The sequence below is a fragment of the Dermacentor albipictus genome, chromosome 8 (genome assembly GCF_038994185.2).
Source record: "Dermacentor albipictus isolate Rhodes 1998 colony chromosome 8, USDA_Dalb.pri_finalv2, whole genome shotgun sequence".
Lineage (NCBI taxonomy): Eukaryota > Metazoa > Arthropoda > Arachnida > Ixodida > Ixodidae > Dermacentor > Dermacentor albipictus.
The window spans coordinates 275,653-299,131 of NC_091828.1; the positions used below are offsets into that span (position 1 = coordinate 275,653).

Sequence of the window (23,479 nt, forward strand, 5' to 3'; positions counted from 1 at the left end):
CCCTGGTTTCACTTTTCTGTGTGCTTGTAGCTTCTGCATTTTGAAAGGATGAGCTGTTGCTGATGATAAATTTCTGTTCACGGACGGACACAAAAAGGGCCGACTACTGAGAGGCTAACAGCTTCACCGAAAACGAAATCTTTACCTTATACATGTAGTTGAGTTTTTACTGAGAACATTGATACCAAGTTTGTTTAAGTCCTTTCGTGGAGACATCCTCAAAACTTCCATAAGGCAGAGGCACATAAAAGAAAAGATGCTGAGAAAATTGCATTAAAAGTTTTGTAAGTGTTGGAAAGTTTATCTATCGAGCCTATAATAAAAACAAAGGCTTTAGAATGAATCTCAGCTTGTGGTGAACACAATGAAACTGAATTTATTGAAACCGGTTCAGTGAAACGTGAGGCCCCTCCTTAAGATTTTTTTAAAAGATGGGCAAAAATTTCCTGCTCGTATGTGACAGCATTAATTTTCAGAGTATGAAAACGACACTTGTGCTGTAAAACTCGCCACGGTTGACGACATGTGCACAAGATCTACATTGTATTCAACACGAATTGCGCATCATGCGCACTATCCTGTATTGTTTGCATTTCTAGGTGCTGCGCATGCACAGTCTCCACTAATTGTGACGTTATGGATGAACCTAGTCTATAAATGGGGTTGGACTGCAAGAACCCACGGCTGTGGAGAGAGTTGCGAAAGCAAGCACCGACGCACCCTATATAGCCCTGTATGGGTAGCCAAGTAAAATAGCATGCATGCAACACCTGCATTCTGCATTCTTGTGCAATTCATGACTCCACGACACAGAGCGTTGCTTTGCTAGAGCTAAACTGCCAATGCAGTATGGGATTCCATGACACGTGGAAGGCTTTTATGGTCCGGTGCAATCCGATCACCAGCTCATCTGATCTTTGCAAGAAAACGCTTCCTTTTTATTGCCATATGATGAGATAACGGTTGTGATTTGCTTTCTGTATGCGAGTCCAGTTTTAAGCTTCTTAATAAATCAAGCATTGAATAACTGCTGCTCGCAATCATGGTGTCTTCAACACAGAAACAGCTTATCAACTTTAAAGCAGGCCTAGCAGCGCAGGCCTAGCAATGCCACCTGCAGCATTGTTGCACTGTTGCTGTTGCTGCACTGTTGCTCTAGCAACAGCCAATCATAAGGCGCCTCTCAGCGTGCTGGCACTATGAGCCAATAGCAGGGCTGCTTGCAATGTATACTTTGTCTGACCAGCCCCTGGTGCTTGCGCCTTTCCTATGTGGCCATTGTAGGTCAGGAATGAAAAGACAGAAGTTTGAGCTTTCGAACAATAACAAGATGGAGCGCTCATTGGCAGGGAAGACTAAAGATGGCTTCGTGAAATCTGGTGTTTCTGTGTGATTATGGGCTCCTTTCTCACCATCCGGGTTGACAAAATATTGACTACATTATGACCACAGGAGTACACATTCTCTGTTGTGTACAAATCTGGCAAGTTACACACTGACGCTGACTGCCTATCCTGTCACCCCATAGAACCATCTGACTCCTCTGGAACAGAACCCGACACCTATGTCTTAGCAATCACAGACTTCATCCATGTGGCCGACGAACAACGTAGAGATCCATCGTTGCTCTTTCTTGTTGACTGTCTGCAATCGGGCACCCTCAACTCCTCACTCAACATGTTCTTGGTGCAGGATAACATTCTTTACTACCACAACATGCACCCCCGACGGCCCAGAACTCCTGCTAGTTGTCCTGCGTCGTCTACGTATGGATGTCTTCGTCCAGTTTCATGACGCCCCAACTTTTGGGCACTTAGATGTGTCCAGAACTTATGATCGCATATGACGATGTTTCTTCAAGAAAGGCCTTTATAGTTCCGTTCACCACTACGTAACATCTTGTGACCTGTGTCAGCAGCTCAAGAAACCTGTGACTCAACCTGCTGGTCTCCTTCAGCCAGTTGACGTTCCAACCAAACCGTTTTATCGAGTGGGCCTGTACTTGCTCGGCCCCTTTCCAATTTCCATGAAAGCCAACTAATGGGTTGCAGTTGCTACAGATTATACCACGCGATATGCACTTATTCGAGTGTCGCCAACCAGCTGCGCCACGGATGTAGCAGACTTCCTACTGTACTACTGTACTACTGTAGCAGACTTCCTACTGTGGTGGGCTCGGTGGCTGTGCCACGACACGGCTTAACCGACTTCTGTTCACCATGCAGGATTTCGTTTGCGCTATCTCCTGCGTGCTGTTCCCCGTTCTTCTGGGCCCGGTATCAGCCATCCACGTGAACTACCCTTTCCCGGCTAGCCTCGTCACCGTGGACAACTGGTGCCTACTTCCAGCGTTGGCCACTGTAGTTTTTGCGGCGCTGGAACCTGGAAACTGGACGCTCGAAGAGGAATTCAAGGTCACACCGTCATCGACTTCATCAGGCACAACTGTGTATAAATCGCCTCCGCCAGCCGGGCGCGCTCTGTGGGCTCCGTGGCTGTGCCACGACACGGCTTAACCCACTTCTGTTCACCATGCAGGTCAGTAACCAGTGTCGCCTTTTCGCTAAAAAATCTAGCAATAGATGCCTTATTCAGCTACCGAGCCCTCAGTGCTGTGTTCGTATCATGTCTGATTGTATTAACAGTGTTTGTTCTTTGCTACTTATGTTATCCGGAGACATTGAAACTAACCCAGGACCCCCCACCCTAAATGAAATACTAAATGAACTAAAAGGCTTGTCTTCTGGTCAAGCCCAGCTCATTGGAGACGTGCAGAGCCTAAAGAGCCAGCTCTCAAGCACCGATAAAACCATTTCCGAACTAGGCAAAAGAATCGACAGTTTAGAATCGCACTACCACCAGCTTCAAACGCTCCGAACGGAATTAGACACCGTTGCAACCAGCACCTCTCAGACTACTGGACAGGTCTCCGTATTGGAGACTCGGCTGGACGACATGGAAAACCGCCCCCCGACGAATTAACTTGTTTTACGGCATAGCGGACGACACGCCATCCGAGACCAACGCTCAGTCTGAGGAGCTAATCACTGCGTTTTGCAGAGGCCATTTCAATGTAGCCATTGAATCTAAGGAAATAGAGCGTGCCCACCGTCTTGGTCGCCACTTGTGAGACCGGTGCCGCCCCATAATAGTAAAAGTTACCTCTTTTAAAACCAAGAAAACTGTTCTCGCTAATGGCTCTCAACTAAAAAATACACATTTTAGCATTGGGGAAGATTTCTCGCCTCACGTTCGGAACGCACGGAAGCACCTTCTCGCTTTTGCTAAAGAAAAATCTGGTCCTTTTCTTTTACGATATAAAACATTATTTATGGGCTCCAAACGCTACGTATTCGACGATGCAAACCCGCCGTGGTTGCTCAGTGGCTATGGTGTTGGGCTGCTGAGCACGAGGTCGCGGGATCGAATCCCGGCCACGGCGGCCGCATTCCGATGGGGGCGAAATGCGAAAACACCCGTGTACTTAGATTTAGGTGCACGTTAAAGAACCCCAGGTGGTCTAAATTTCCGGAGTCCTCCACTACGGCGTGCCTCATAATCAGAAAGTGGTTTTGGCACGTAAAACACCAAATATTATTATTATTATTATTATCGACGATGCAACCGAAACTGTCGAAGAAAAATCATAGCTACCCCCTCCCCACCCCAAATCATTAAATGGTTCCGTTCGTGGTCACGAAGCTAATCTCTCTTTTTCGATTATTTTCACAAACATTCGCAGCTTTCTTTCTAAACGCCATGACGTGTCAAGCCTTGTATCTTCATCCAGTAGCAATTTACTTATTCTAACTGAAACGTGGTTGACCTTTGACGTCACCAATGGCAAAGTTTTATTCGACTTGCCCAACTTTAACCTTTTTAGAAAGGATCGTCTCGGCACACGCGGCGGGGGCGTCCTCATTGCTGCAAACAAACAGCTTTCATGTTCTGTTATCAAAATATCCTCCGACCTTGAAATATTATGGTTAATCTGTCGTTCCGCACCACAGTCGGTGCTCTTAGGAGTTTGCTACAGGCCTCCTAGACACGCTCCAGATTTTTCACGCGAATTTAATAATATTTTAACAAAACTTTCGACTAAATACCCTAATGCTCGCGTCATTCTCTTTGGAGACTAACTTTCCGAATATCGATTGGATGACCCTAACCTCGTCAGCACCCAATGCGAAAGCAGTTAACGAATTTCTTGACGTTTGCCTTAACTTTAATCTTACTCAGCTGATATCACAACCTACACGAGTCACTTCCGATACCGCCAATATTCTTGATATAATCTTAACAACAGATCTACGGGGCCTGTCTTCTATAACATTTCTAAAAGAAATAAGTGACCACAAAGTAATTCATGCCAATTTTGCCTTTGCTCCCGAAATACGCCAAGCTTGCAGGAAAACAATTCGACTATATGACAAGGGGAACTATGGGGCCACCTTTTTTCCATCGTTTCAAGATGGTTTTTGGGAACGACCTATTAACGAAAACTGGTCACTCTTCAAAAACAAAATGAACCGATTAGCTGATGACTTCATCCCTAAGGTAACTTTCCGTCCCACCCGCCAAAAACCTTGGTTTACTAAGTCATTAAAATCGCTTGAAAACAAGAAGAAACGTCTTTTTCGTGTCACCAAGACTAGAAACAGTGTTTGCACATGGGACAAATACAACATTGCAGAAAAAGCATACTTAACAGAAGTGCGCAACGCTAAATACTCATTCTTTCACACTGAGCTACCAAAAATCATTGCTGATTTACCCAAACGTTTCTGGCAAATTCTAAACCCACATGACGCCCCTCCTGTTATCCTTACTAATCAATCTGGTCAAGAAGCAAGTTGTTCAGAAAGTGCCAATATATTTAATATAGCCCTTTCGTCTGTCTTTACAAATGAACCTAACCCTACTGAAACAGAACTGTTTTCCGCTAGTTTACCAGAAATGCCACCCATAAGCATTAGTTTCTCTGGTATCCTGTCCTTAAATGAAAAAATGAAATTGTCATCTTCTGGTACGGACGAAATAAATTCCAAGCTCTTAAAAAACACTAAGCACATATCTGCCGAATTTTTACTGTTACTGTTTTCCCAGTCACACTCCTCAGGAATTCTCCCTTATGACTGGAAGTGTGGGAAGGTCATTCCAGTTCACAAAGCAGGCAACAGAGTCTGTCCGTTAAATCACCGCCCCATATCTCTAACCAGTGTGTGCTGCAATCTCATGGAACATATCATATACTCTCAGGTCATGCATTTCCTTGATTCTAACAGCTTTTTTAATCCCTCTCAACACGGATTTCTAAAAGGCCTCTCATGCGAATCCCACTAGCCCTTTTTCTTCACGACCTGAATGCTAACCTCGGCACTAACCTACAAACAGATGCTATTTTTCTTGACTTCACCAAGGCTTTTGATAAGGTACCACACAAGCGTCTACGGATGAAGTTCTCTCAACTAAATCTGCCACACGACGTTCTAAACTGGATCGCCCAATTTCTGACTAACCGCTCTCAGTTTGTTTCCCTTAACAATGTCAAGTCTGACTCGCTCCCTGTAATGTCTGGCGTGCCGCAGGGATCCGTCCTCAGCCCACTTTTATTTCTAATACATATCAACGACTTGCTTAATAATTTATCATGTAACATCTGATGTTCGCTGATGACTGTGTTATCTGCCGCAAAATAACTAACATATCTGACCAAACAGACCTACAAAATGATCTTAATAAAGTGTTCGACTGGTGTAACCGCTGGCTAATGAGCCTTAATCCTAACAAATGTAAATTAGTTTCCTTCCACCGCTGCAAAAACCCGCTCCAATTTCTCTATAAAATCGCTAACATACCAGTTGAAACAAGTGAATCCTATAAATACCTTGGTGTAACACTAACCCCTCATCTTTCCTGGCGCACCCATGTCACAAATATCATTTCATCGGCTAACCGATCATTAGGATTTCTAAAACGTCATCTGCGTCACTCACCCTACCACGTAAGACTTTTGGCTTACCAATCGCTAATTCGACCCAAACTTGAGTACGCGTCACCAATCTGGAGCCCTCACCAAGTTTATTGGATTAACGCTATCGAAGCAGTGCAAAATCGTGCTGCTCGCTTCATTCATTCTTCTTATTCATATGATATCAGCGTGTCATCCCTTAAGATTGACTCTGGTCTGCCCGCTCTTTCGTCTCGCCGCAGGATCGCCACACTATCACTTTACCACAAGTTTTATCACAGTTCTTTCAGCCATCCACCTTACATCGCTCCCGCCGCTCACACATCCCCCCGCACGGGCCATCCACTTCAAGTCACCCGACCACGTTCTGGCACCACTACTTTTTCTGCATCATTTTTTTGCCGCGCAGCTTCAGAATGGAATGGCCTTCCCCACGACATTGTTTCAATCACCTGTCCATCACGTTTTATTCAAAGTGTATCCATATACCTGTCTTGTTAAATACCTGTGGCATTTGTAGCATCTCTGTACAACCCACCCCTTATGTAACACCCCCTTGTGGGGTCTTTAAGGAAATAAAGTGAAGTGCGACGTCATCCTCCAACATGGTACTCCACGTCACCTATCACAGATCACGGTCGGTACTTCTTGTCTCGTGTGGTTAACGATCTACTTCAATAATGTGCTACTCATCACAACTTCACCAGCTCATATCGCCATCAAACCAATGACCTCACTCAACGTCTCACCCGTACAGTGACCGACATGCTTTCCATGTACATTTCTGATGATCACCATGATTGGGCCGTTGCCCTTCCTTCATCACATTTGCATACAACTCCTCAGATCATGGCACTGCCAGCTACTCACCCTTCTATCTACTCTTTGGCCACCATCCCTTATTGCCAATTGACTCCTTGCTCCCTTCTGATCCAGCATCCATGTCCACGACTTCCCATGCGCAAGATGCCATCACGTGTGCGCTCGTCGCACACAGTAGCCCGCGCTCGAATCTCATCGCAGACTACACAAAAGTCCCTTTACGATCGTCGACACCGGGCTCACTCGTCCTTCTCTGGTTCCAATCTCATCATGTTAAGGTTAAAAGTTCATGTCGTGGTACGTCGGGCCCTACCGCATGCTGCGCCAGGCGACTCCTGTCACCTATGAGATGACTCCCATGGCATCCACTTCATCGACGGCTACACCACAAAGTGACACTGTACATGTTTCCCACCTGAAGTGTTGCGACTGTGATAACCCATTTTGACCACAACCAGCACCGGAACGGTGCTTCACCGGGCGGGGATAATGTCACGGAACAGTGGTGAAGACAAAGACGTAGTGAGGCTGGGTCAGAGTGTCTCCTGGCGGACTGCTGAAACCTGCTGACCTGCTGAAACCTGTGTGTTCAGTGCAGACTTGACTAGCCAAGTGCTAGCCATTTACTGTCGAAAAAATATTCCCCATAACAATATATATACCATAAATCGTCAAACAAAAGCAAATCACTTTGTTTGCCAGCTCTGTTTGCTCGAAAAAACAGTCTGCCAAAGCAGATAAACTGCCTTTGCAAACGAACTATTTCCATAGATAGCATTTGTTTTATCAAAATTACCGACACTTTAATTTTAAAGGACGTTTATAATGTGGAGATAACTGCCGTGTAGGAACGCACAAACAAACAAATAAAAATAGCCACTTCCATTTCGGGAGTTAAGGAGGGTGCACCTATATTAGGCTGTGCTGTATTATCAGCATAGTTGTTTTTCACAGAGCGCTCCATCTTGAAGGATACATTTACAGCAGTGAGACCACTCTGAATGTTCTCAGAACGCTTCCGAAGTCTGCACATAGCATGTCTTAGTGCTTCCATGCTTTTCTAAGTCACTGAAGTGGTTTTTAAGCACATCTTGGGCACCACCACTTCGTCGCAGGACTGCAATGAAGTGAGGGGGGGGGGGGGCATTATTAGTGTTGCGATTGAGTTTATTAATGAGTGACTAGTTACTGCTTTCACATAGCTTGCCTACCATAAAAGCTCCGTTTAATAAAATTTGCAATCACTTCCATCAACCTGCTCCAAATGTCTTTTACTGCTCCAAAATGCATTTTTAGCTGCGAAAGCTGCATAGAAGGGACAACATGTGGGAAGAGCTGGCAGAAGCTCATAGAACAAGCCAACTCGAGAGACTGAAACTCACCAAGCCGGGAAGAGACACCCTGAGAAGCCAGGGTTACCAAGTAGAAAAAGATAACAAAGGCAAGAAAAGAATACCGTATTTACTTGCGTAATGATCGCACTCGCGTAATGATCACACCCCTGAGTTTTGTCGTCAAAATACAATTTTTTTAAAATTTCCCGTGGAATGATCGCACCTCGAACTTGCTGCAGCAATATGTCGTGTGCCAAGTCTAGCTAATATTGATCGCGCTTACCATCTGTCGAATGCTACACGAACGACTCTTCACGACAAACCAAACGGTCTGCACGCACCAAACATTATTAAGTAGATGCCTCATTTCATTATTTTCATCACTTTCCGCACTTCCATGACTAAAAAAAAAGCTGCAACCAAACTTGCCTTTATTATGTGTAGGCTTTATAATGGTGGCGGCCAACAACAACAAAAAAGGCGCCTTTCGATTCTTCTCATCTGCACTCGTGGGCACGCAACAAATCGCGAGCGGCAACGATAGTAGCCACGTTTACGCTGATACGTTAAAAGTGTACCCTATTCATACGCCGACGCTTGTAACACAGCTAAGATATTCACCCACCCTTAATGGAAACGTGCCGTATTAGGATAGTAGCAGATAGTAGTGAAGACAGATGCCGCAGTTTCCGCTGCATGCCAGCCATGTGTTTCTATGTCACTGCCAGCTAAGCGCACCCATCTGTTTCCGTCCCCTTAAAGTGGATATAGCTACGTTATTGCTGCAAACTTGCCAATATTAACGATATTATTCATTACTGATACGGAAGAAACTGTTTCAATGCACGTAATATACTCCGAGAAGAAGAAAAAATTGCTTTCAGCGCGTTCGGCTTGCTCCGCTGGCCGCCATTTTTGTTTTAGTGTCCCGCAGCAAACGCAGGATGAAAAAAAAATTATTTCTTTCGCGGGAAATTTAACCCACGTATTGATCGCACCCCTAATTTTGCGTCAATTTTTCTGACAAAAAAGTGTGATCGTTATGCGAGTAAATACGGTATCATTACAGCTATGAAACAACATGCATCCTGAGTATCATAAGAGAATAAGAATAGCAAGAATCAAGATAGAAACGTGTACGAAGACAACTTCTGCTACATGAGCGCTGCAAAGTACAGACGGATAGAGGCGCATGTAGTCAGCATGATGAACAGTAGAGCACAGCAGCTCGTAGGCGCGTTGGTTACCACCCGGAACATGGACTCAACCGAAGAGATCGCAATTGCCCTCGCGGCTACCACAGTGAGGGGAAAGGAGCAAGTAGTGGTGACAACAGACTCGCAAGCGGTGTGTGGGCCCTACCAACTTGGAAGGTCAAGAGCTGCGGCTTTAGACGCACCGTAAAGGTCCAATACTTCCCAGACATATAGACCATTTTATTGAGGACGCTGCCATTTCAATATCACAGTGGCATCTATCGTCTGGTGCCAGGCACGTACCCAGGGGGGGGGCCCGGGGGGGGGCCCGGGGGGGCCTGGCCCCCCCCCCCCGAAATCAAGTGGCATACCCCCCCCCCTCCCCTACCCACCACTCCCCACACATTCCTAAAGCGCCGCCAGATCAATGTTAAGACTTGGCAGCTGTTCATCGGTCAGCATTATGCTGCCTTTTTCACTCCTTTTAGATGGCGGTAGTTATCGGCATCTCTTGTAATGTGAAGGAAAGCCTTCTCGTAGATTCCGCACCCGCGCGATTAACTCGAGATGCGTTCAGTTGTCACCATCTATTCAACCGTCACGTGCATAGCTGTAGCTTTTGTTAGTTCAACCTTCTTTGTTTAGGCTGATCCTGGGACCAGGAGAGGGATGCGGCTGTTACTCAGCTGGTCTGTACTCTCATGGAACGAGTTGCGGCCGGAGAAAACGCCAATTGCGTTTAACTTATCCCTTTGCTTCATTGTTTCCTTGAGTTACGGCTCGCCGCTACGCTGGCAGATGCCCGGAACCATATACACGTGATATGGGTTAGATAAGGTGGGAAATAAAATAGTGTGAAAGAGCGCCCATCATGGAACCCTGCAATAACCCTTGGACCCACAAGCAAGATGACTGTCGCCCGTTACCTCGTCTGTTTTTCCCTAACTGTATAGCGCTTTTCGTGCAAAATTGGCAACTGGAAACAAAAATCGCAAGGAGTTGAGTAATTAAGCGATCTACTAAGGGAGAGAGCTAAGGCAACAACGAAACTGCAAGCAAAAACGAATAATAAAAAAGTTAACCGTTGTTTATGAGAATATTTATGGATCAACATCTTTTTATTTAAAAAGGAAGTAGAGAAAACGCCGCCAGAAGTGGAGAACAATTACTTGTTTTGAATGACGCTTCTACAGTTATCGGTCGAACCGCCTCACGTAGCCACTTCTCTGCTGTGCTTATGTGGGTGTTTTTCTAACCTTCCGCAGTGAGCGCAGTACGTCTTGAATAGCGGAGTCCGGCGCTCTACGCGGTTGTATGGGACTGGCGGCCGCATAGCGTTGCGCAAATCGTGGGAACTGTCAAAACTGATCAACAAGATGAAAATAACTGATATTCGAAACTATAACATGAGAAAGAGTGAAGAATCCGTAAAAAATGAATGCAGCCTGAAATCAGTAAAAAAGGAAACCTGGCATAGGACAAACCATGATGTATGCACTAAAAGATAAGAAGGATAATAACATCAGCAATCTCGAAGATATAGTAAAAGCAGCGGAAAAATTCTAAGCTGACCTGTATACAGTACCCAGAGGAGTCACGATAGTTCACTTAGAAACAGTAATGAACAGCATACAGAAACTCTCCTATAACTAGCGATGAGGTCAGAAGGGCCCTGCAAGACATGAAACGATGAAGAGCGGGAGGATAAGGTGGAATAACAGTCGATTTAGTCAAAGATGGAGGAGACTTATTGCTTGGAAAACTGGCGGCTCTTTATACGAAGTGTCTATCGACTGCAGGGGTCCCAGAAAACTGGAAGAATGCAGACATTATACTAATTCACAAAAAAGGAGGCGTTAAAGAATTGAACAATTATGGGACCATTAGCTTGCTCCCAGTATTATATAAAATATTCACCAAAATAATCTCCGATAGAATAAGGTTAACACTGGATTTTGTCAACCAAAGGAACAGGCTGGCTTCAGGAAGAGATATATTACCATGGATCACATCCATGTCATCAGTCAGGTTATCGCGAAATCTGCAGAGTACAATAAGCCTCTCTATGTGGCTTATATAGATTACGAAAAGGCATTTGATTCAGTAGAGATACCTGCAATCGTAGAGGCACTACGTAATCAAGGAGTACAGAACGCTTACTTAAAAAGCTTGGAAAATATTGCTACATGCGTAAGGTATTTGTTTGTTTGAAAGAGGCGTGTAGGCGCCATCACTCCAGAAAAGAGAAGGAAGAACGAACTGGGCTCGCGCTGTGAATCTAACCGGTCAGCGCTGCAACCGTTGTTGTAAATATAATCTGTAAATAGTTTCTCGTCTTACTGACTCGTCTTTCGCGTTAGAATGTCTACAGAAGTTCTACAGCTACCTTAATTCTACACAAGAAAAGCAGGGAGACACCTATACAGAAAGAAGTCAGACAGGGAGACACAATTTCTCCAAAGCTATTTTCTGCGTGCTTAGAAGAATTCAAGCTATTAAACTGGGAAGGCTTAGGAGTAAAGATCGACGGCAAATAGCTCAGCAACCTTCGGTTTGCCGATGACATTGTTCTATTCAACAACAATGCAGACGAGTTACAACGAATGATTGGAGACCTTAACAGAGAGAGTGTAAGAGTGGGGTTGAATATTATTATGCAGAAGATGAAAATAATGATAAATAGCCGGGCAAAGGAACAAGAGATCAGGATGGCCAGTCGGCCACTAGAGACTGTGAAGGAGTACGTTTACCTAGGCCAATTAATCAGAGGGAATCCTGATCATGAGAAGGAAATTCACAGAAGAATAAATATAGGTTGGATCGCATACGGCAGACATTTCCAGCTCCTGACGGGAAGCTTACCACTATTATTGAAAAGTAAGGTGTGGAGTCACTGCATTTTGCCAGTGCATATGGGGCAGAGACTTGAGAGCAAGTTAAGGATTATGCAAAGAGCGATTGAACGAAGATTGCTAGGCATAACGTAAAGAGAGAAAGAGAGTGGTTTGGATCAGAGAGCGAACGGGTATAGACGATATTCTAATTGACATAAAGAGGAAAAAATGTGGCTGGGCAGGTCATGTAATGCGCTGGTTATATAACCGTTGGACCATTAGGATTACAGAATGGGTACCAAGAGAAGGGAAACGCAATCGAGGACGACAAAACACTAGGTGGAGCGATGAAATCAGGAAATTTGCGGGCGCTAGTTGGAATCGGTTGGCGTAGGACAGGGGTAATTGGAGATCGCAGGGAGAGGCCTTCGTCCTGCAGTGCACATAAAATATGATGATGATGATGATGATGGAGGTGGTGGGCCCCCCCCCCCCCCCCCCCCCGAAAAAAAATCCTGGGTACGTGCCTGTCTGGTGCTATGCTGGTAAGCGGGATCACGCGAGAGGGTGCACCACGAACATGCTGCTGATGACGAGTGGCAAGTTTTCACATATTCCTAAGAGATGTGAACAAGTTTGGGGATTACAAAAGTTATTAGCCTGTTATTACCAAGCTTTTAGCTTAGACATAGCCACATTATCGAATGGCGATGGGTCTAGAAGCGCTGCCACAGCTCTGCCCTTAATTGAAATAGGAGTCGAGTGAAGTCTGAACATGGTCGATACGTAACATATGTGCAATGTGTTATTATTGTATGTGTAGCCTTGAACCCTATTAAGGGGTCGCTCAGGTGACAACAATAAGAGGTCTCCGTGTGCCATGCGGCGTGCCGCACCAGTGTACATTCCAATACAGGCTACTGAAAAGCTCCCAGGAAACATGATTTGCTAGCCTTCGTGCTCCTAAAATTTTTTGTGGTGTGATTTCCTAAGCATTGTTTACCCGGCACACTAGATTGCCTTTACAAAATAAAGAACTGCAATATAACTCGACCAGAAGAGCTATCAACATGGTTAAAACAGCGTGACAGTGGCCGCAAATATGCCAGAATCAACCAGATCCATGCGATGTGTTGAAAGAATTTGCGCAATCTTAGGTCTCGAGTGGTGCCTGTGCAAGGGCACTTTGCCGACGCAAGTGAGCTGAAACATTAGCTGCTCTTTGCAACAGCAATTTTATTTTCTGAAGTAATACAGCATGCGATGTGCGGCGTTGGCCAGACAGCTTGCCAGTGAGAATCGGATTCATTGGCGAACCATGTGAATTAGGGGTAGCTGGCACACGCACCTTCCTTTTCTTAGTCAGCACGTACTGTTTTCTTGATGCATACTAGGTCAACTTCCACCAGAATGTTAGTTACCAAGCATGATAATCTTAGAAGACATTCAAACAGGATAACTTTAGTGTGCATGCATGAAGAAATAGTTGACTTCAGCTATTCACAACAGCTGACCGACTCGAATATGCACCTTTCGTTCAGATCCCACTTTGGAGTTTGTTGCCGTGCACTAACTGGAACAAAAAAAATTTCTGTACATACATGCAGCGAAGCTGATGTCATCAACTCTTTTCTGTTTATGCTGGCAATCCGAAGTGGGCACTTGTCCACGAAGTCACTACGGCTGAAGAAGCACTTCACATTTTCTTCTGAAAGTTATTTTTGCAGCTGAATACAGCACCATGGTAGCCCTTTGACGTTTCAGTCATCTGACATCGTAGCAAGCACAGACAGAACACTTTAGAATCAGACTAATTTGCAATAAAACCACTACTGTTCCAAGCTCCTAATGGGAGAAATGGCGATCTGCACACACCAGTACAAGGAGGAGAGTGGCGTGGTGCGCTGGTTCGTGGCTACATTCCTTCTCGCCAATAAAACAATCTATACATAGTTTGGACTCCAGGGCACGACTCCCTGGTGGGGTACATGGCAGCACATGCCGCAGCCTCAGAACTCGCTTTCCCGGCCAACCCAGTGGGAGTCCACACCACAGAGGGCCTGGACGAAGGCATACCTAGACGATATACTGAAATGGTGGCGCTTTACAGACTTGGCGGATGGTTTCTTCCATCGAACCCCAAATTGATGAAAATAAAAAGAAATGGGATTTTACGTGCTAAAACCACGATGTGACTATGAGGCACGCTATAGTGGGGGACTCCTGAAATTTAGACCACCTCGGACTCTTTTACATGCACCTAAATCTAAGTACACGGGTGTTTTTGCATTTTGCCCCTATCAAAATACAGCCACCGTGGCCGAGATTCAGTCCCATGACCTCGTGCTTAGCAGCCCAACACCATAGCCACTAAGCTACCACGGTGGGTGCAAATTGATACAGGATGCCATTGTGCGGAGAAGACTAAAGACAAACACATTTGCACATACGACACTGTACCACGAGATGTATCCAACATCCTATGACTACGCCTGCAAAGAATGCTCCACGCCATGCACTCTCTAGCATATGGTATTGCAGTGCGCGCACATGATACTGCCTCCCATCTTGCAACGCTCCGCCTCGGAGCAGTGGGAGGACCAGATTTGACTGATGGACAGAGTGCGACGAGCACTGAGGGGCCATGGCATCCTGGACTGCAGGTGCCGCCCACCTGAGGACGACCATCGTCATCTGCTTTTTAAATAATTTATTACACATGAACATATATGCCTCCACTTTGAAGATTTGCGATGCTCATATATGAAGCTCGGCAATTAAAATTGGCACAGCGCCAAGAATGAGGTCAGTGGCGCAGCTGTCACAGTGGATGATGGATGACCTAGATAAGAATAGGCGAGTGGCACTGCGAATGACATTATCAGCACAGCTGGCACGGTGCCAATTCGCACAAGTGGCGAGGCATGGAGCGGATGGCTTCAGTGCCCGACATAACTCGGTGCTCAGAGAGATACATAATCATTTCTGTATCGGCACTTGGAAAGAACAGCGAGGAGTGTTCGCGATCATGTGAGAGGTGTTGCCCTATTCGGCGCAGCAGGTCATGTCTCGTGCCGTCCGGTGCGCCGTCTCATTTAGGTTCGGGAGCGCTTCGCCTTCCGTGGTGACGTGCGCAGAGAACCATAATATCCTCGAGCTCGCGGTTTTGGATCTGCCCGCTTTGGCCAGAATGGACAGGGCTTCCTTGGAAATTCTACCTTTGGCATAATTCTTTACTGTCGTTTGCGAGTCGCTTAGTACGACTTTGCATTCCTGTTCTGTGAGGGCCAGTGCGACCGCTACTTCCTCCGCTATTTCCGGGTGTTTGGTGTGAACACTGCATATGATTCTGATTTTGGAGTACTATGTGTCTATGACTAAGGTGGTGTATTTTGACCCTTCGGATATTGGGCTGCGTCGACAAAGCGCGCGTTTCTTTCCCTGCCGAATGAACGGAGCAGAGCCTCGGCGCTCACCTTTCTTCTGCCTCAGTTGTAATAGGGGTGCACGTTTCTTGGGATGTTTGCCACCATAACGGTATTTCTGATTTTGTTGCTCACCTTTCTTCTGCCTCAGTTGTAATAGGGGTGCACGTTTCTTGGGATGTTTGCCACCGTAACGGTAATTCTGATTTTGTTGGGGATTTGCATCTTCTGGCCGTGCTGGTTGTGGTATGTTATGCCGAGCTTGCTCATAATGTGCCTTCGCGTCGTGGTGGTCAACAAGAGTTCGAGCTGTGAGATGCGTTGTGCTTCGGCTATTTCTTCCAGGGTGTTGTCTGCCCAGCTGGGCCAGGAGTTCGGTGTTCGTCGATTCCAGGGGGCCAAGGGCTATCTTGTATGTTTTTCCTTATGAGCATGTTGATCTTGTTCTTTTCCGCAACGTACCAGTTGTGGTAGGCGGCTACGTAGGCGATGTGACTCACAACAGAGTGGATCGGTCGACTGACGTTTTCTTCCTTCATTCCCCTGTGTCTTTTGGTTATCCTCTTTATGAGTCTCATGGCGCTGGTGACTTTGCCTTTGATCTTCCTCACGGTTTCGCCGTTAGCTCCGTTGGCCTCAACGATAATTCCGAGAATTTGGTCTTGTTTACTTTAGGTATTGCGTTTCCGTCTTGGGTGTACAGGCCGATTTCCTCGTGAATAACTAACATATGATTTATTTTTGCTGTGCTTGTGGCCTTAGTTCACTCTTACTCTCTTAATTGCATAACTCTGGCACATTAATACTGGCTTTCACAATAATGGATGGAGTGCACTGCTTGTATTGAATTAAGCTACTATGAGGCATAGTATTTGGTTTTGCCTGTTTGTAAAGGACTTCTTTTTCTTTATTGTGCACTATGCAGTATTGATATATTTGCTAAGCTTATTGACTGTTTTCATGCTTACCGACACAAATTTTGATGAAAGAAATAGCTCGAACCATGTGAACGATCGACAATGATGCAGCAGGATTTTACGTACATAGGTAGTATTGCGCATTGCTTTGTGTTCTAGATAAGAAGCACAGGTGTGTACTATGTACTGTATAACCTGTATACAGAGAGTATTGTGTAACAGCCCAGTCAAGGTTTACAACTAGAGTGTGGGGTCTTTGTGAGAGCGTCATCATCTTGTAACATCAGTTGCTCTAGTAATAATAAACATCCCAGGAATGCATGTTCTCACAGATTATACACATTAAGAAAACAGCATCTTTAGTAACTGCATATAATCGAGTTCTCTGAAAATAAAAATGACAATTTTTTGGGATGTATATTATAGCATTTTCCCACATGCCAGTTCATTCATTGATATCGCTTGGTTCTGTTCTGAGTGATGATTTAGGAGCCCAGTGGGACCAACATGTAGCTACAGGCTCCTTACAAGGGGGCGCAGCATTTACAAGGATGAAGGGTTTGACTTTTCTGTGATGTGTGCGGTTGAACCTGAATAAATATTGAACATGTTTACATCGAATTATTCTTTATATAGAACAATTTCTTTCACCATTAAGCTACCATGAGAATGTATTGCAAGAATTATGGTTACATCGAACAAAAATAGCAGCCACTGCTGATATATTGAATTTCAAAAAGCACCATAATACCTCAGAAGTATGCTTTCCTGCACTGCGGGCGAGGGAGCTGCCAACACCACCTAAAAAAGGTTGTTTAGCCCATCTGCGCCTGTGCAGCTCTACCACAACAGTGAGCTAAATAGGGCCTAGCTAGCCCGCCGTATAACTGTGCAACCACGCCAGGGGTGGGCGCCTCCCCCCCTACAAGGAGTGATCCTGGCCTGCCGTGCTGCGCTCACTCACACAGCTATCGTCATTGCTTCGTTGTGTTGTTTTCGCTTTTGTGTTTTTTGTTTTTACATGATGGCTAGTGGGAAGTGGCAGAATCGGTCGTTCAACGTGCAAGTGGAAATTATCAAGTCGTGCACAGAAAATGACAGCTGACGTTGCAGCATCTGAGCTTACATTAAGAAGGGAATAATCCGAAACTGCTTCTGGTGGGCGGGGGAGGGGGGGGGACGGTAGGGCTGTCCATGGTTCTTGTCTGCTTGTTTCCACAGTCCCTGTGACCATAGTGAAAAGTGTTCTGACCAGTGCTGCAAAGTGGTTGCTAGTTTCCAAGAACTTTCGAGCGAGTTGTTAGTATTTCTAGTCGACGTTGACAAGTCATAAAGTTTGTCTGTCGACATTGTTCTGTTTACTGAACTATACCTTTAAACAGAGCACAAAATAAGAGAAACGTATGCACTTGTTCACAATGTGTGTCAGTTTGTTTTATTTTGTCTTTTGTGTAGCAGTATAGTGCAGTAAACAGAACTATGTCATACTAATTAGTCCCAGTTGCAAGTTCATTATGGTCGGAGTCGATTGTACTACTAGGATTAATGCATATGCATATCAAAAGTTTTTTTGCTCTAGTGAGAATAAATACAAAACATGAACATACTTTAACCCGAAGGAAAAAATAAAAATATTTTTTTCAAAATGCAATATTATATATAAACAATCAAGAAAGCAATGATTGCAAAATTTTAATTGAACTAAGCAGGACAAGATTGATGACTAAGGAGTGAAGCTAAAGACTCATTTAACAAAAGCGATTGAATAGTGCTAACAGTGGAGTACCAAAAGCTCACTGTGCTGAGCGGAGGCTTACTTTTGCATTTTCTTGGTTTCTTATATTAAACTAATGTGACCAAAGAGAAGTAGAGTAACACAACTTTAGTGATTCTCTTCCTAACATGCATGCTGCAGCAAACAAACTTAATTTCCTCCATGACACCGTAAATCTTGATTATTTTGCATAAGTAAAGAATGAGCCATAAATGAAGATTGTGTAGGATCTTTTTCTATAATTGGATCTTGAAAAAAATGATATGCAATTGGCTGATCCAATTACTTTTTATGATTGTGTGGGCAGGGAGGCATAATGATTTCTCACCAATAGTCAAGCACAAGAAATCGCAGCAGAGCTGCCTCTACCATTGTGACTGTTGTGACTATATGACTGGCATCCTGTGCGCTCTCATTAAGTGCAAGCACATGGGAGGGAAGTCAGAGCTTTTCGAAGAAGAGCAGCTTTAAAGGGCTTCAAGTCCGGCCATTTTAACCTGACGAGCCCAGTGCATACATTGCACACTAGCGATTGTGTCCGAAAAATATTACACCACTAAGCACCATGAAAAGGCTGAAACTTCAAACCAAACACCATGTGCCCTTCTCGTCATGGGCGTTGCATTCTCAGTCGATGAATCGACGTCAATCTCACAAGCGGCGGTACGCAAATTGCAGTGCTGTGACATCACACACAGTGACACATGCCTTCGGGAATAATTCAAAGCAACATCAGCCATTTGTTTGATCTGTTGCTTCAATAGACGATTTGAAGTTTAGAGAAATTATAAAACCTACAAACCGAATGTCTGTGAGTTTTTGTTTTACTTCGTGCTGTAGCTAGGGGGGCATATGTTTGTTTCGTCTGCCTGTTCCTGCAATGTGCAGTCGTTTCATGTAGAAAACGAAACTATCTGCCATTTTTTACCTAAGTCCAATGCACAATTGTGCTCTTTGATCCACTTGCGTCTGCCTCAGTGCTGGTGACTTGTGCCACTAATCAGGTGTTCTGATGTAGACTGTACAAAATCGTGCACTACGCATAATGAGACAAACCCAACAGCTCATGCGTGAGACCATCACCGGAAATGCGCCATTCAGCAACAATGCAAGAGTGGAACAGTAAGAAAGAAAGAAGGTGGGGCCGGGACACATCCGTCACGCAATCCACCTGTTCTGCTATGAGAGAATGGAAGAAATTTCACTTGTGAATGCTGGAAGGGGGCAAGTGGAGAGAGTGTCCATGTTGGTGGAAATGCTTGCGTCCTAAATCATGGGCTCGTGGAACTTCAAATATTTGTGTCTCTGCTATTAATGTATTAATTGGAAAAATTCTTGCTGTAGAACACTCCTTGAGAGGGCATGTAACAACTTCCATTGTGTAACCAAAATTTGCTTCGTGACCTGGTGAGGGGCTTTTTAAGACACTGCAGTACAGCAGGCTACTCATGTGAATTGATGTATTAGAACATGGAATTACAACACAGTGGAACCCCATTGATCCATTCCTCGCTGTTCCATTTTCTCGACTGCTACAACATGTTTTTTGTGGTCCAATATATCATATATATGGTACCCATTTTTTAAACTTTTTTTGCGAAGGAAAGCTTACTACTCAAAGTGTTGAATACTGAAATGCTACACGGAAAGTGTTGTAGAGCATTTTTTATCAGAATTTTTCTACCTGAAGGTCAGTAAGACGCAAGTCCGATAGCAATCGTACGGGGGCTTTTGGGAGAACCATATGAAGAGTGTGGTCATAGCCATAGCAAATTAATCTTTTGTTATCAAGATGATGTTCATGCAGTCCATGGTTCCATGCCGCATTATTTCCGTAATAACCATTACATCATGTTGTTTCCTGTCAAACCACTTGGGTAGATACTGTCGCCATCATCTCTTCATATGCAAGTGAAGCCATTTCTTTAGCCAAGCCAATCTTTCGGACGCAAAACAACACTCGTAACTGAACAGTAATTTTGCATGATGCGTGGTTCAGCATGTTGTCGTTTGGAAGCATGTCGACTCTTGAAAATCTGAGCAAGCTCAAGAAAATAACTTTAGTGCACAATCAGAACTTAGATTTATGCAAACTAGCATGTGAAGCATCATAATGTGTGCTACCATGATGGTAGAACCGCCATGGATCTGCACAGTTCTACTTGTTGCTTCGTAAGTATTGCCACATATAAGCATAACATTTCCTTAAATTGTAATACACTTAAAGTGCAAATTCCTATGCAATATAAAAAAATCGATTTTAAACAATAGGTGTGGAGCGCTATGTATAGTATTGTGTGGTCACCTGGTAATAATCCAGCCTTAATACCACAGTGTCACTGCAAAGCAAGCCATTTTTAGTGACTTTCTGTACCAATTTAATATTGTGATTCCTATTTAAACCACAAACGGCATGTGCGATTCGTTGGTAATCTCATTTTTACCAAAATCATGGCATTTCCTGGGCAGTTCTCTGTCCTTTTAAGCATGCCCTGAGCGAACACAATTTATAGGATGCATACATCATCCTCAGCCTACGTTGTCCACTACACACTTTGTTAAAGGGCCCCTGAAATGGTTCGGACAAATTTTGTTGGCGCGTAGGGTACAGCTTAAGTAGAACATTCGCGCCACAATTTAAGTGAAGCGTTGCGTATTAATGGAGCTACAAGCGATTAGAAGTTACCCTCCTCCCCAGCCATACTTTTCCTCCTTAACTCGTTCGCCGAGCGAGCGGGGCTAAGCTCCGCCTTCACTGGTCCTGCGTCACGATGCGACGTCACATCGTCCACTTCCGGTTGTTTTGGAGCCCGCCCCCGCCCGCGCGAAACCTCTCCGCTAGCCGCTTGGCTGTCGACCCCAAGCGAGAGCTATCGAAGCAGCGTGCGTTGCGAGCATTCTGTCGTAGCGCCGAACGTGTCTGGTATTCCGTTAACCACAGGCAAGCTGGTCATTTCCGCAAATGACTGGAGGCATAAACTCAAGCTGATGAAGGAACTTTGGCGTAGACGTACGTGAGCGGCCTGATCGGTCTGCATGGTCCAGACACTTGTTGGCGCAGCGCTTATCCAGCTAAACAAAGCGCTAACATTGTTCTAACCAAGTGTAAAATATTTTAAACATTTATAAAAACAACGTGTTGATTACACTCCTGCGCAATATACGCACCAGCAGCAAAGAAGAATACGCTTCGTTGCTGCTACTGTGTATTGTTGAGCTCTATGCCACCAGGTGGCTGCACCATGCTGACCATTCACATTTGCCCTTCTGCTGATCTCGGGTCATCCCGTTACGGCACAGTCAAGCGGCCAGACCCTGCCCCCTTGCGCTTACGTTTGCCCTAATACGGGACTCGCGAAACGCTATTGCGTTAGTAATCTTCCGGTGTAAAGTGACGGCCAGAAACGCGCAAATCCTGGCGCCGATCGGATAGCGGCAGTCCGATGCGCAGCAGCCAGTTCGCTCGTACGCTGCCTTGCAGAGGGACACGATGTCGCAGCTTGACATATTACCAGTCGCTACGTTTGCAGTCCACAAGGCAACAAAGTCGAATCATAGGGCTCGCGAAAAGACTGAGACCAACTCTAACCGCGGAGCTCTCGTCAAAATGGAGTACGTTGTAACACAAGCAGACGACACTTGCTGTGTGTCGGAAGTGCTTAAGTGTACTGAAAAATTGTTCTTGTGCATTTTCTTTATGTTACTTTCTTTTTATAAAAACAAATTAACTAACATTCCAACTATTACGAAGATCATTTGTTTACCATAAAGTTGGAAAAATTATCGATCACGCGTCCTGTTCAGCCAATCGGATAGCTCGCCCTACTGACGTCATATGGGTAGGGGCTGCTTAAAATTCCGCCGAGCAGTGCGCTGCGATCGGCAGTGATGTGCATTTTTAAAACCTTATAATAAATTACACGCTTTATGCAGAGCACTAAGATGTGTCAATTAATGATCAGAAGGACTACTCTAACGACTCAGTACGTTTGTAGAAAATCGTCAAAAGCGTTTCAGGGTCCCTTTAAATAATTCACCTTGAGAATGACAAGCAGCACATAATCTTGAGATAACAGTGACTTTTCCAGTGAGTGTTGTTGAGGACTTCACTTGCATCAGGAACTTCTCCAAATAATTTTGCTCGAAGCAAGTACCCCACTAATATGTGGCGACTAGCACTTCCACAAAGCAGCAATACAGATACTGTCGCTATCGTCTCTTTATATGCATTTTTTGTCATCTGGAACAGCCTCTTTCTTCAGCTCCTTCAAAGGTTTTCACAAACTGAACCTATTTTTTCATAAAGCTTGACACAAGTGTCGCAACGAAAAATTAAGGAGAGTTGGCAAGTATGCAGAGAGTACAGTTATGAGCATATGTCATAGAGTCAGCTGTAAAGTCACTTTAAAGTGGGCACTTGAGTGGGCACGGAGGAGCAGCCAAAATGCGCTCGCCGCTCAATGTCTCCTTCTATGTGCAGATTTTCTTCTTTGGCGGATCGCTAGGCTCGGTACCACAAGCTGCTGATTACCAGATATCGTCAGCACGAGTGCTTCCATCTTCGACATCAGCCGAGCAGTGTGGGTTCTGCTGTCGTCATCGCCATGAGACCTGCCACGCCTCCCTCTTCAACACGTCACGCGCAACGTCACAGCGGTGCCACTACTTAAAGGACTGGCACGGCATAGCCGCCTTCAGTGGGCACGGAGGAGCAGCCAAAATGCGCTCGCCGCTCAATGTCTCCTTCTTCTATGTGCAGATTTTCTTCTTTGGCGGATCGCTAGGCTCGGTACCACAAGCTGCTGATTACCAGATATCGTCAGCACGAGTGCTTCCATCTTCGACATCAGCCGAGCAGTGTGGGTTCTGCTGTCGTCATCGCCATGAGACCTGCCACGCCTCCCTCTTCAACACGTCACGCGCAACGTCACAACGGTGCCATTACTTAAAGGACTGGCACGGCCTAGCCGCCTTCAGTGGGTACGGAGGAGCAGCCAAAATGCGCTCGCCGCTCAATGTCTCCTTCTTCTATGTGCAGGTTAGTGGCAGTCCGTCACTGCATTGCAAGCGTTCAAATAACGTCTTTTTGCTGCTCCTGCCGTGCCCGAGTGTGTTATATACCATTCTTTGTGATTGTGTGCTCGTTTCTAAACTGCTCGTTCTCTGCGGGGATGTAGAGACGAATCCTGGGCCTGATGATGTAACT

The 23,479-nt window shown here is 45.1% G+C and overlaps 1 protein-coding gene across 14 annotated transcripts in view; it reads left to right on the plus strand.

Moving 5' to 3' along the window:
- The window catches only part of LOC139048606 (zinc finger protein 239-like), an 81,944-nt gene that overhangs the window by 36,189 nt on the left and 22,276 nt on the right, over positions 1–23,479 (plus strand). For 2 of the 14 annotated variants that reach the window (XR_011507803.1, XR_011507804.1), the window contains exon 4: positions 22,754–23,311. The exons of the other annotated variants lie outside the window; for them this stretch is intronic. The gene's annotated coding sequence lies outside the window, so the exon portion shown is untranslated. The remainder of the gene's footprint in view (positions 1–22,753; positions 23,312–23,479) is intronic. 14 annotated transcript variants of the gene reach the window in all.